Source organism: Dermacentor andersoni, unplaced genomic scaffold, assembly GCF_023375885.2.
Source record: "Dermacentor andersoni unplaced genomic scaffold, qqDerAnde1_hic_scaffold ctg00000039.1, whole genome shotgun sequence".
NCBI lineage: Eukaryota > Metazoa > Arthropoda > Arachnida > Ixodida > Ixodidae > Dermacentor > Dermacentor andersoni.
In genome coordinates, this window is record NW_027314752.1 from 661,729 (window position 1) to 674,037 (window position 12,309).

A 12,309-nucleotide genomic window follows, 5' to 3' on the forward strand; every position below is an offset into this window, starting at 1 on the left:
GGCCTCACACGTTACCTCTGAGACTCGGTGTGCTGGCCGGGAACGTTTGCTTTCCGGTAGTTTTTAATCGATGCGGAGGCACTTGTTCGGCTATAATGCCATATACGTGCATAGTCACCATGGGAATGATAGGCAGTACATCGATCTGTGTGATTTTAGTGCTTGTGGATTCAAACGTTCTTGTGGCTATGTTTATTACGCTTTATATACCTTCACTGTTCGTAAATTTCAGAGCAATGCGTACTTTTCGACATGTATCAGACGTTGCGGACACGCACAGTCGCTACTAATTGATGATGATAATGATGATGATGTGTGTGGTTTAGTGGCGCAAGGGCCAGATATGGCCAAAGAGCGCCAAGACAGTGTTAGTGATTTCGTCGTGGACTGATGGGTCTTGTGAAGAAGATGTGACGTGGCTGTAAAGTGGCCTAAATATAGTGCGTAAAATCTACCTGCTATAAAATTATGGCGATGACTAATGACGAATACTACGAACATTAAAATCCATCGTAAAAGAATGATGCAGAATAGAAAATATATGAGATGGTAAAAATACCTGGAGCACTGTTGCCTCGCCGGAGCCCTTGAAACACAAGGGCCTAGAGGCACGTGCTATACGACAGAACTATCACAGCGGCATCCTCTGAAGAGAGGAGACGCTACGAACATGTGGGGCTAACAACATGCAACACATCTTTCACATAACTTAGGACTGCGTTGGTGTCAAATAGCGGTTCTGGGCCGAGTAACATCAATGGAAGAAGGGGAATGTGCTGTCGGTATGCTAATGAAAAATGTCTCTTTCTCTCAGATTCGGCTTCCCGACACTCCAGGAGGACGTGGAGTACGGTCAGCCTCTCCCCGCATCTACTGCAGGTTGGAGGCTCACTTCCGGTGAGTAGAAAATTATGGGTGCCAAACGTGTGTCCTGTTCTGAGACGACAGAATAGGACATCTGTTCGGCGCGATTTTGTAGTAGAGGGCCAGAATCCTAACTGTGGTTTTATCAGGTGGAGCTTATTATCCGTTTCCGCGTCCCACATGCGTTGCCACTGGTCTCGCAATCTCCTTCGCAAGAAAGGCCTCAGATCTGTGACAGGCACCGCAGCGCTGGGGTTAACAGCTTGCGATGCGATTGACGTGGCCATCTCGTCCGCCAGAACGTTACCCTCGATGCTCCTATGGCCAGGCACCCAGCATATAATGATATGCTGGTTAGATATGTACGCTTTACACACGACGGAGTACAGTTGATTAAGTACTGGATTTTTGTGTCTATATAGTGACATCAAGGCCTTCACGACGCTTAGAGAGTCTGTATATATCGCTGATTTTTGAAGTTTTGATTTTCTTATGTGATTTACAGAAGACAATACTGCGTAGGCCTCGGCCGTGAAGATACTTGTTTCCGGATGTAGTACACCAGATTCTGAGAAAGATGGGCCGAAGGCAGCATAAGACACCCCGGCATTTGACTTCGAAGCGTCTGTGTAGAACTCTGCGCAGGAGTGCTTGTGCTGGAGTTCCAGAAAATGCATTCGGATTTCTATCTCTGGTGCGTGTTTTGTTACTTCTAAAAAGGATATGTCACATTCTATCAGCGGCCACTCCCAAGGTGGTAACAGCTTGGTTGGATGCATTAGGCGAAGCTCGAGGAGTGGGACACGCATTTCATTACTAAGCTCCCTCACACAAAGCGAGAAAGGCTGTCTTACAGAGGGACGGTTATGGAAAAGTGTAGTACATGTCATATCGTTAACAGCGTTAAAACATGGATGTTGATGATTGGAATGTATTTTTAGGAAATGTGTAAGGCTGATGCAAGTTCTCTGTAGATGGAGCGACCATTCATTTGATTCCACGTATAAGCTTTCAAATGGGCTTGTTCTGAAAGCGCCAGTGGCTAACCGGATACCTAGATGGTGAACAGGATCTAGCATCTTTAGCGCGCTCGGCGCGGCAGAGGTATATACTACAGCACCATAATCCAATCGAGACTGAATTAGGCTCTTGTATAGGTTCATTAAACACTTCCTGTCACTACCCCATGTAGTCTGGCATAGAAGTTTCATTAAGTTCATTGTTTTTAGACATTTTTCTTTCAGATATTTAATGTGTGGAATGAAAGTGAGTCTGTAGTCAAGTATAATACCCAGGAACTTGTGCTCTTTGTTGACAGGTATTTGGTGTCCACACAGTTCCAAGGAAGGATCCGGAAACAGGCCTCTCTTTCTTGTAAAAAAAACACAAGAGCTTTTGTGGGGGTTGATTTTAAATCCGTTTTTGTCTGCCCACTTGGAAATCCTGCTCAAGCCCTGCTGCACCTGTCTCTCGCATACTGAGAGGTTACAGGATTTAAAGCCGATTTGAATGTCGTCAACGTAGACAGAATAAAGAATGGCAGGTGGTAGCGAAGCACGAAGCGTGTTCATCTTCACGATGAAGAGCGTACAGCTCAGCACGCCTCCCTGTGGTACACCTGTTTCTTGTGTGAAAGGTCGCGACAATACGTTGCCGATTTTCACTCGGAAGATGCGATTCAACAAATAGCTTTCAATTATTTTCAGCATATTGCCACAGATGCCCATTTCCGACAAGTCTCGCAAGATGCCGTAGCGCCATGTTGTGTCATATGCCTTCTCCATGTCAAGGAATATTGACATGAAAAACTGCTTATGTACAAATGCGTCCCGAATATATCCTTCAATGCGTACAAGGTGATCTGTTGTCGATCAGCCTTCTCTGAAGCCACACTGATAGGGATCAAGTATATTGTTGAGTTCAAGGAAATGTATGAGTCTGCGATTAATCATTTTTTCAAAAACCTTACACAGGCAGCTTGTAAGAGCTATCGGACGATAGCTTGCCGCCATGGATGGGTCTTTCCCCTGCTTCAAAACAGGGACCACAATTGCTTCTTTCCATGCAGTTGGAAAGTATCCTGCAGCCCAAATAGTGTTGAAAATTGTGAGTAGTGTAACTTGGGTGTCATTGTGTAGGTTTTTGATCATTTCATACATGATTCTGTCAGAAACCGGTGCGGAGCTCTTGCATGATCTCAAGGCAGCTCTGAACTCGGCAATACTAAAAGAACAGTTGTATGGTTCTTTCTTTCGACATTTTCTTATGAGTGGCTTACATTCTTCTATTTGTTTGTATTTGAGAAAGGATTCTGAATAATTTGTTGGGCTTGACACGCTCTCAAAGTGCTCCCCAAGTGAGTCTGCCTGATCTTGCAGTGTATCGCCCTGTGTATTTACCGGGGGGAGTGAGTACGTTTGTCGACCTCTAATTCTATTTACCCTGTTCCAGACTTTGGCCTCATCTGTAAATGAGTTATTACTCGATAAAAAGTTCTGCCAACTTTCTCTTCTGGCCTGCCTGCGGGTTCTCCTGCCTTGAGATTTCGCTTTCTTAAAGTTGATAAGATTCTCTGCAGTGGGGGAAGCGCGTAGCAGCCCCCGCGCTTTGTTCTGTTTCTTACGAGCTATCCTACATTCGTCGTTCCACCACGGGACACGCCGTCTGCATGCCGAGCCACTTCCTTCAGATATGCATTTTGATGCGGCATCTATTATGAACGCTGTAAAATGCTCCACAGCCGCATCAATTTCTAAAGAAGACATATCAGCCCATGAGATGCTAGATAGAGTTCGAAATTTCTCCCAGTCGGCTGTATCTATCTTCCACCTAGGAGCTTGTGGGGGAAATTCATTTTCTTTAGATGTTCTTAGCAGTACGGGGAAGTGATCGCTCCCGTAAGGATTGCTCGTAACTTCCCATTTGAGTTCGGGAAGTATAGAAGCGGAAACTATACTAAGATCTATTGACGAAACGGATCTGTTAGCAAAGAGTAATATGTGGGTTCTTTCTTATTGAGTAGGCACGCTCCAGAAGAAAAAAGAAACTGTTCAACGAGACGACCTCACGCATCGATGCGAGAGTCTCCCCACAAGCTGCTATGTGCATTGAAATCGCCAAGAACAACATACGGTTCTGGCAATTCATCTATGAAGGACTGAAATTCAGGTTTGTTAGTTTCAAATGTGGGGGTATGTAAAGCGAACAAATAGCGATGAGTTTCTTTTGCAGGCCAACTCGAACCGCCACTGCATCGAGGGCCGTTCGTAGCTGTAAACGTTGACACGCTATGCTTTTTTGAGTTACAATGGCGACACCGCCCGATGATGCAACAGCATCATCGCGATTTTTGCGAAAAGTAACGTGCTGTCGAAGAAAGTTTGTGTGTTTTGGTTTTAAGTGTGTTTCCTGTAAAAACAGCACTTTTGGATTGTGTTTGTGAATGAGTTCTTGCAAATCATCAAGGTTTCTAAGGAGATCTCTGATGTTCCTTTGAATAATTTGTGTATCCATATTTAAAGTAAATTAGTGCTGTGTGTACAGAAACGGAAGTTATGCCTTAGACTACAGAGCCCTTTCGAGGCCCTGTGATCGGGGTTTTGCCTTTTCTGGAGCGTTCGAGGGAGCCTCGCCGCTCCTTAGGCGCTTGGTGCTCCTTGAGGATGAGTGTAGTGTCCATTGCCTCTTGTGAGGCGCCGGACACGTGCTCTTGCGAGCGGGAAGTTACCAGTGAGGGTCCCGCCTTGGAGGGCAAGACCCCTGCGCCCACCAGCCCGGAGGTCGATGGGGCTCCCTGAGGGATTTGGCTTCGCCGGCCGTTGCCAGCGCTGGAAGGGACCTGGGAAGTTGAGGCAGCCTCGGCTGCGCCCACCTTCGGGGTCGATGGTCCCTTCTCCTCGGTTGACGGAGCAGCGCTAGCTGCAACCGCCGCGGGGGTAGATGACGTAACTGCCGACTCACTGTTTGTGGGTCGGACAGCCGCCGGAGGCCGTTGTGACGCTGCCCCCTGACACGCCACTTCGGCAAAGCTTTTCTTTGGCAGGTACGCTACCCGCCTGCGTGCCTCTTTGAAAGATATGTTTTCTTTAACTTTGATTGTAACTACTTCTTTTTCTTTTTTCCATGATGGACAGGACCGCGAGTACGCGGCGTGTTCCCCATCACAGTTCACGCAGTAGAGAGAGTTCTCACAAATTTCAGAGGTGTGTTCGTGAGCACTGCATTTCGCACAGGTTTGGCGGCCTCGGCAGCTCTGCGAGCTGTAGCCGAACCGTTGGCATTTGAAACATCTCAGGAGGTTTGGCACGTATGGTCTAACACGGAGCTTAATATACCCTGCCTCGATTGACTCGGGCAGGACACTCGAACCGAAGGTGATTATCAAGTGTTTCGTTTGGATTTCTTTTCCATCTCGCCTCATCTTAATTCTTTTGACATTTATAACATTCTGTTCACTGAAGCCCTCCAAGAGCTCAGCCTCAGTGAGCTCCAGCAAATCATCGTCCGAGACAACGCCGCGGGTGGTGTTCATAGTACGGTGCGGGGTTACTGTTAGTTGGTTATCCCCAAATGACACAAGCTTAGGCAGTTTCTCGTATTGTTTCTTATCGCGGAGCTCCAGAAAGAGATCACCGCTTGCAATGCTGGTCGCCTTATAACCGGCTCCAAAAACATCAGTCAAAGTCTTTGATACAAGGAACGGTGAAATAGTGCGCACTGGTTTGCCGGGTTTTTCCGAGTGAACTACATGGAAACGTGGGAAGTTGTGGACTTGGCGTCCGAAAAACTGAAAAACTTCATCGGTGCGCCCTCTTTTCTGAGGGCGATCAGGGAGTGGAGGAAAGGAGCTATCCATAAATATATGTGAAATTTCGGCAGTAACGCTAGCCACCCACTGTGGAGTCCTACAAGGGGACGCTGCAGGGCCTGAAAAACAGGGCCTGCAAACGCCAGCTGTACGTTACCACTATAACCAAACATGAAATAACCTAGGTTGGCTATTCACACAAGGTTAACCCTTGCTGCCTGGAAAATTGGAAGTAAGAAGAAGCCAGGAGAAGACAGGAAAGGTGGAAAGTGAGAGAAAGACGAAGGCTGGAGGGAGAGAGAGACAAGAAAAGGCAACTACCAATTTCCTTCGGGTGGGTCAGTCCGGGGGTGCCGTCTATGTGAAGCAGAGGCCAAAGGGGTGTGTTGCCTCCGCCGGGGGGCCTTAAAGGTCCAGACACCCAGCTTCGGCTCAACCCCCAGGATCCCCTTTTCCCCAGACACGGCTAAGCCGCGCATGGCTACACGCGGGAGGGTCCAACCCTCGTGTGCTCGGGTACGTGGTGTCGCAACACACCAAACGCCTGCTGACGCAGACGCCCCTGCGGGGGTACTAATTGAACGGTCCAGCTTGTCGAAGCGGCCAAGTCGAAACGTGCCAAGCATGGAGGAAGGACAGATATAGGAGGGAGCATTACGTCACGCACCCAGCCTTGGCATGCGAACGCTCCGTGAAGCCGCAGTGGTGGCTCAACACGCGACTTCTTGCGTCGAGATCACTGAGCAAGAATCGAGATTTGCTGAGAGGTTTGGTTCCCAATAGCTATGCAAGTAGTTTTTATTCAGTGTGCGTTTGTTCAGCTGCCCTGCCGTGACTCTGCCTGCAGAGCGGGACCATTAAAACTAACCGGGCTCTTCGACGTGTGATCACGTGTTGGGCCACCAGGTTTGGCTTCAGTCGCGTTGCGGTGTGCTCCCTCCTATCGTTTTCCTTCCTCCATGTTTACGGCAATGAAGGCATACAAGGCGCAATAACCAAAGCCACAAGGACATCCGAATTCACAGCACGAAGATCAGACAAATCCATGTACTTCCCACCATCATGGTGGCTGAACGATTGCAGCGCCAGGATTCTCTCTAGTAATTAATGTATGAAACTCTATGGTCCAGCCAGCATGGGAATAATTCATGGAGGAAGGTAAAAGATAGGAGTGAGCATACCCCAACGCGATTGAAGCCAACCTGGTGGCCCAACACGTGACCGCACGTCTAAGTACGCGGTTGGTTTTAGTGTTCCCGCTCTGCAAGCAGAGCCACGGCAGGGCAGCCGGACAAGCGCTACTACTGGCATAACTATTGGGAGCCAAACGACTCAGTAAATCTCGATTCTTGCTCCGTGATATAGACGCAAGAGGTCACGTGTTGGGCCACCACTGTGACTTCACGGAGCGTTCGCTTGCCAAGGCTGGCTGCGTGACGTAATGCTCCCTCCTATATTTTTCCTTCCTCCATGGAATAATGACATGTACATGGATTTACCTAAACTTTGTCCTTCTGGCTTTAAACAGCTCCGTGGCTTTCTAAAGTCGTGATTTTCAACAATGGACTGCGTAATAAGTAAATAAACATTATTAAATGTGTCTGCCGGCACGATTCGAACACAGGACTTGTAGCACAAAAGCCCGATGTTGAAACCATTGCGCCACAGACGCTTTCTCTTCTTTTTTTTCTTCTTTATTACCTTCACCGCAACACTATGTAAACAGGTACAAAGCAAGTCACTTGGTGCTAAACCATATTATTACATCATCGGGATAGACTGCACTGATTTAAAAGATCTTCAAAGAGGCTATCACAGACATCAAACTATCAAGCTCTTGAAACCACTCTGGCGGTTCAGTGATATGCTTTAGGTCATCACGCGTGTACGTAAGACTTTAAATTAAGTGTTGCCTCGCAGAACTTGTATCTACGCGGGTATTCCTGACACCCATGCGCGCTTTCCACACGCTGCTCATACACAAAAGCGTTATCATGTCAGCTGGCACTCCCCCTGCGTCTGCACATGGCAAGAACCGAATACCGAAAGGGCTTATCCGCAGCCCTCTTTTCGGAGTTTGTTTGAGAACGTCCCACAAGAACACGGACTCATGGCAATCCAAGAAGCTATGCTCAATAGTTTCAGGTTTGTTACTTATGATGCAGTTAACAGACCACGGAACAAAGAAGCCCTTGCTTTGTACCCATGACTTCACAGTGAAAGTACTATAGAAAGCAATTGAAGAAAGAGGATTTTCGCTGAAGGTCTAAGCGGCATTTTTTTACGTGTTTCAGTACATTGCGTTCAGGTCCTAAGTTATACATCGCGCGATATACAGGAAGCGGCAATGAAACTTCAAAAAGATCGCGGCATAGTTTCTGATGCATCAATGAAGACAAAAATTCATTCGGAAAATGTGCTTTCAGTAAAGAAACGGACATAACAACTTCCCTCAGAAGAACCAATCGGTGTTGGAGATCGTTCATTTCTAAATGATACAACCCACTCATGCAAGGAAGAACCTAATCTCACTTGAATTACAGCACGCGGAAATATATCACTTTCATCCCGTGAGAAAAAGAACTTACTAAACATCTGTTTCAAAAACAAATGTGTTAGCCCTAGTCCGCCATACTTCACCGAATGAAACAAGTTACACCGGCTAGTTGTTTCCCAAGTGGATCCCCATTTATATACCGCAAACGTTCTATGAAATTTCTGCACCGAAATTCTTGCCATGCATAACACCGGTAGCCCATAATGCACTTCTATAACAAAAGATAAATTGCAAACACTATCCCTTGAAAACATCGAAATATTGCGCCCGCCCCAATTTTCTGCCTGATCTTTAACTCTGTTTCTTCCACCCAATATGCTGCATTGTGACAATAATGTTGCAATGGCACCCCAATATATTTTCCATGGGTAACGCTCCAGTTCATTTTACATGAATACTTGGGTGCCTGTGGCCACCTACCATGCCATTAGCCTAGGCATTTAGTCCAGCTGACACTTCCAGTTGCGGCGCAAAAGGAAACAACCGCTTTCATAGTTTTATCCACACTTTCTGTATCGCAGCGAAAAAAAAAATGCCACGTCGTCCACATAAGCCAAACTCTAGTCTCAATTCCTGCATAGATAAACCCATGAATAGATTGGTTTTTAATGATTTTCAAACAAAACGGCTCTAAATACAAGGAAAACGAAACAGACAACAAACAGCCCCTTTGTTTTACTGATGATTCCACTTTTATATTGGCGCTTAATTTCCAGTTAATTACTAACTTTGCAGCGCAATCTTTGTATACCGTTCTTACTCAATCTGTTATCGCTGCACCGGCGTTAACATGTTCTGAAAACACGAATATTACATCAGTATGGGGCCTGTAGGGTGGGCAACACAGCAACAAAGAACGTCAAACGGAAAGTCAGAGAGGCTGAAATAATCTCATGGGTGGCGGCAATGGAAAAGAAACCTGCCATGAGTAACTACTTAGGAGGACAAAACGAAATCAGGAAAGAAACAATCTATGATGATACAAGGTGAAGCTCACTGCTTTTCGAAGCGAGATCGGGATGCCTTAGAACGCGCACCTATAAAGCGAGATATAAGGAGGAAGAAGAAGCACGTGCTTGCTGCGGTAAAGCTAGGGAATAGATGGAGCATGTTCTATTAGAATGTGAAGACGTCTGCCCAGCGGTCGATTTAGGCACCACTGGCTCTATCAAAAGCCTCTTCAAGATCAATTTTTATCATGGCGACTCGATCCTCCTTCTTGTCGCAACATACGAGTATGGCCCTTGCCGTATGTATATTCCAATAGATTGCCCTGCCTTTGATGCCACAAGTCTGATGGGGGCCCGCAAGTTCTTTCATAACAGTCTGCAATCGACGCACTAGTACTTTGGTGTAAATTTTATAGTCCGTATTTGTCAAGCTTATTGGTCTATGGGCTTCAACCGCCAAAAGCTTCGCTCGGTCTTTCGCTTTAGGAATTAAAATACTGCAATTAAGTAGAGAGAAGTCTGGGATAATAGTATACAATGAAGAAAGGGGGGAACCATTGGAAATACAAAGCACTAAGATTGATCACGTTGAAAAATACAAGTATTTGGGCATATGGCTAAACGAGGGCAAAAAGTACTTGGAAGAACAGGAAAAAATTATGATTGAAAAAGCGAAAAGGAACTCAGCTGTAATGAAACATAAGGCACTTTGGAACTATAATAGGTACGAGGTGGTTAGGGGCGTATGGAAAGGGGTTATGGTACCTGGCCTCACATTCGGAAATTCAGTACTGTGCATGAAATCGGAAGTTCAGGCATGCATGGAAACGAGACAGAGAAGTGTAGGCAGGTTGGCCTTAGGAGCACACGGGAACACCCCTAATGAGGGAGTGCAGGGGGACATGCGATGGACGTCATTCGAAGGTAGAGAGGCAATAAGTAAACTAAAATTTTGAACAGAGACTCCCAGCACTGGAGGAAAAAAGGTGGGCAGGAAAATATCTGTACATGAAAAGTTTGAGCACAAAGTGGACACTCAGAACGAGGAAGCTGAGGAATAGATACCTACAGCCGAGGGAGGGGGTCCAACGTGGTTCTAGTGTGGGAAAGGAGGTGAAGGAGACAGAAAGAAAAATGTGGGAAGACAGAATGCTCGGAAAGCCAGCGCTATCAATGTATAGACAAGAACGGCACCGAGAGCGGCGCTGCTGTGCCGGCGTTGAGAGCGCCGCATGCGAAGCAAAATTATATTAGCGGGTGGTACCCCTCTCCCATCTCTCGTTCGTGCTGCCTTGATTGCCTCCGGCACTGCGCGTGTTTTGGCACGTTTCGCGCCGCGCGCGGTGTGTGCCTACGTGTGTGCGCGTGGAGTTTTCATTCGAAGGGCGGTGTACAGTCTGTTTCACATTTAGGGGAAAACTCGCAGCGCATTGCATCGCGATGCGGCGAGTGCTTGAGTCAGACGGCGGCAGCAGCTCGCGCAGGTGCTCGAGGGGCGGGATCTTGAACGGCGTCGTCTGCTACGGCGGCGCGCGCTGGCCGCATTGTCGGGAAACGTTCTGCTATCAGTTGCAGGGCGCCGATCTCATCGCTACGGCGTGAAATGAGCCGGTATTCTTTACTATGCGTTGTGCGACGCCAACTGATACGCCTCGAAGGTAAGTTCATCGCTGCAGGGCAGTCATAGACGACGTACTGATTCCATACATTCTTGACGGCCCGTTTCTGGAGGGCGACTATATATTCTAACGCGATAGGTCGCCGATCCACACTGCTAGTGTGGTGCAACAACTGCTAGAAGAGCGCGCAGTCACTCTCTTGGAGTGGCCGCCTCAATCCCCGGGCGCCAACATCATTTAAAATGTCTGGGGCTCGTTGAAAGTATGGCTGGCGCACCGTCCCCTCTATCAGTCGCCCCAGGATAGGCTTCGATCCACCATCGTCACTGACTGAGACGTGCTGCGAATGAACACATCCCTGATCAAGTCATTCTGCACTTCACTGCCTTCCAAGATGAGAGCTGTCATCGCTGCCGCTGGGGACATGACGAGATGCTAACTGAAGTTCCGAGCGTGACGTGTCCAATTCCCCGCCGGCGGGCAGAGTCTGTCTGGTGTAGCGAATGGTTGTCGAGAAAAACCATTTCCAGCTCATTGTCTGAACCTAAAACATTCATTTAATCGTATCCGTTTGTTTCATCGTGTTCGACTCCCATAGTTATCATTGTTGAGTGCTTTGTTTTCCTTTCGAGTCAAACAAAGACTGAACACGTTGCGCGCACATCTTGGTGCGTCTTGTCGCTGCTTATTACGGTAGCACACACAGTGAAGAAATATACGTACACTGCCCCTGACAGTAGCACGCTTCCCGACAATGCGGCCAGCGCGCGCCGCCGTAGCAGACGACGCAGATCACGACTCCGCCCCTCGAGCGTCTGCGCCTGCTCGAGCTGCTGCTACCGCACGACTGCATTGCTTGCCGCATCGCGATGCAATACGCTCCCAGTTTTCCCCTAAGTGTGAAACAGACTGTACACGCTTCTATTTGCCTTTAAAAAGATCGGTAGGCTTGACGATTATTTTTATGGCTGCAATGCGGCGAAAGGGCAGCGTCTGCTTAACCATGTAAGTGACGCTGAGCAGGTGATTGGAAACGACATCGTATGTACCGCCGGAAAAATCGTCAGCACATACGATGCGGCACATACATACGGCACATACGAGCTAAAGTCATTTTTGCAGTTTCTCACAATATGTTTGCTACAAATCCGTGTTGTCTCTGATGGCGACAACGGTCTTCCATCGACACTGTGCGGAAATAAACAAAATATATCACTGCATAGCACAAGTACGACATGCGCACACAACTTTAACTAGTGCGTCCCCTACAATATGGAATAGAAGCAGCAATGTAGACAGCTTGGCCATTTTTTAACAGTGCTCAAGAGACGGAAGTTGAAAGTATTAGTAATCATTCCTGCTTCAGCAATGCCGGCGCGACCAAGACGCGGGCCGCGTATCGTCCAGTAACTCGATCGATCGGTGCAGTGGTGAAGCGGGAATGAACTCCGGTCATGTTCAATGCATCGTGCACATATTCAATTTCTCGGCACGCGTGAACTTCGGCCACTG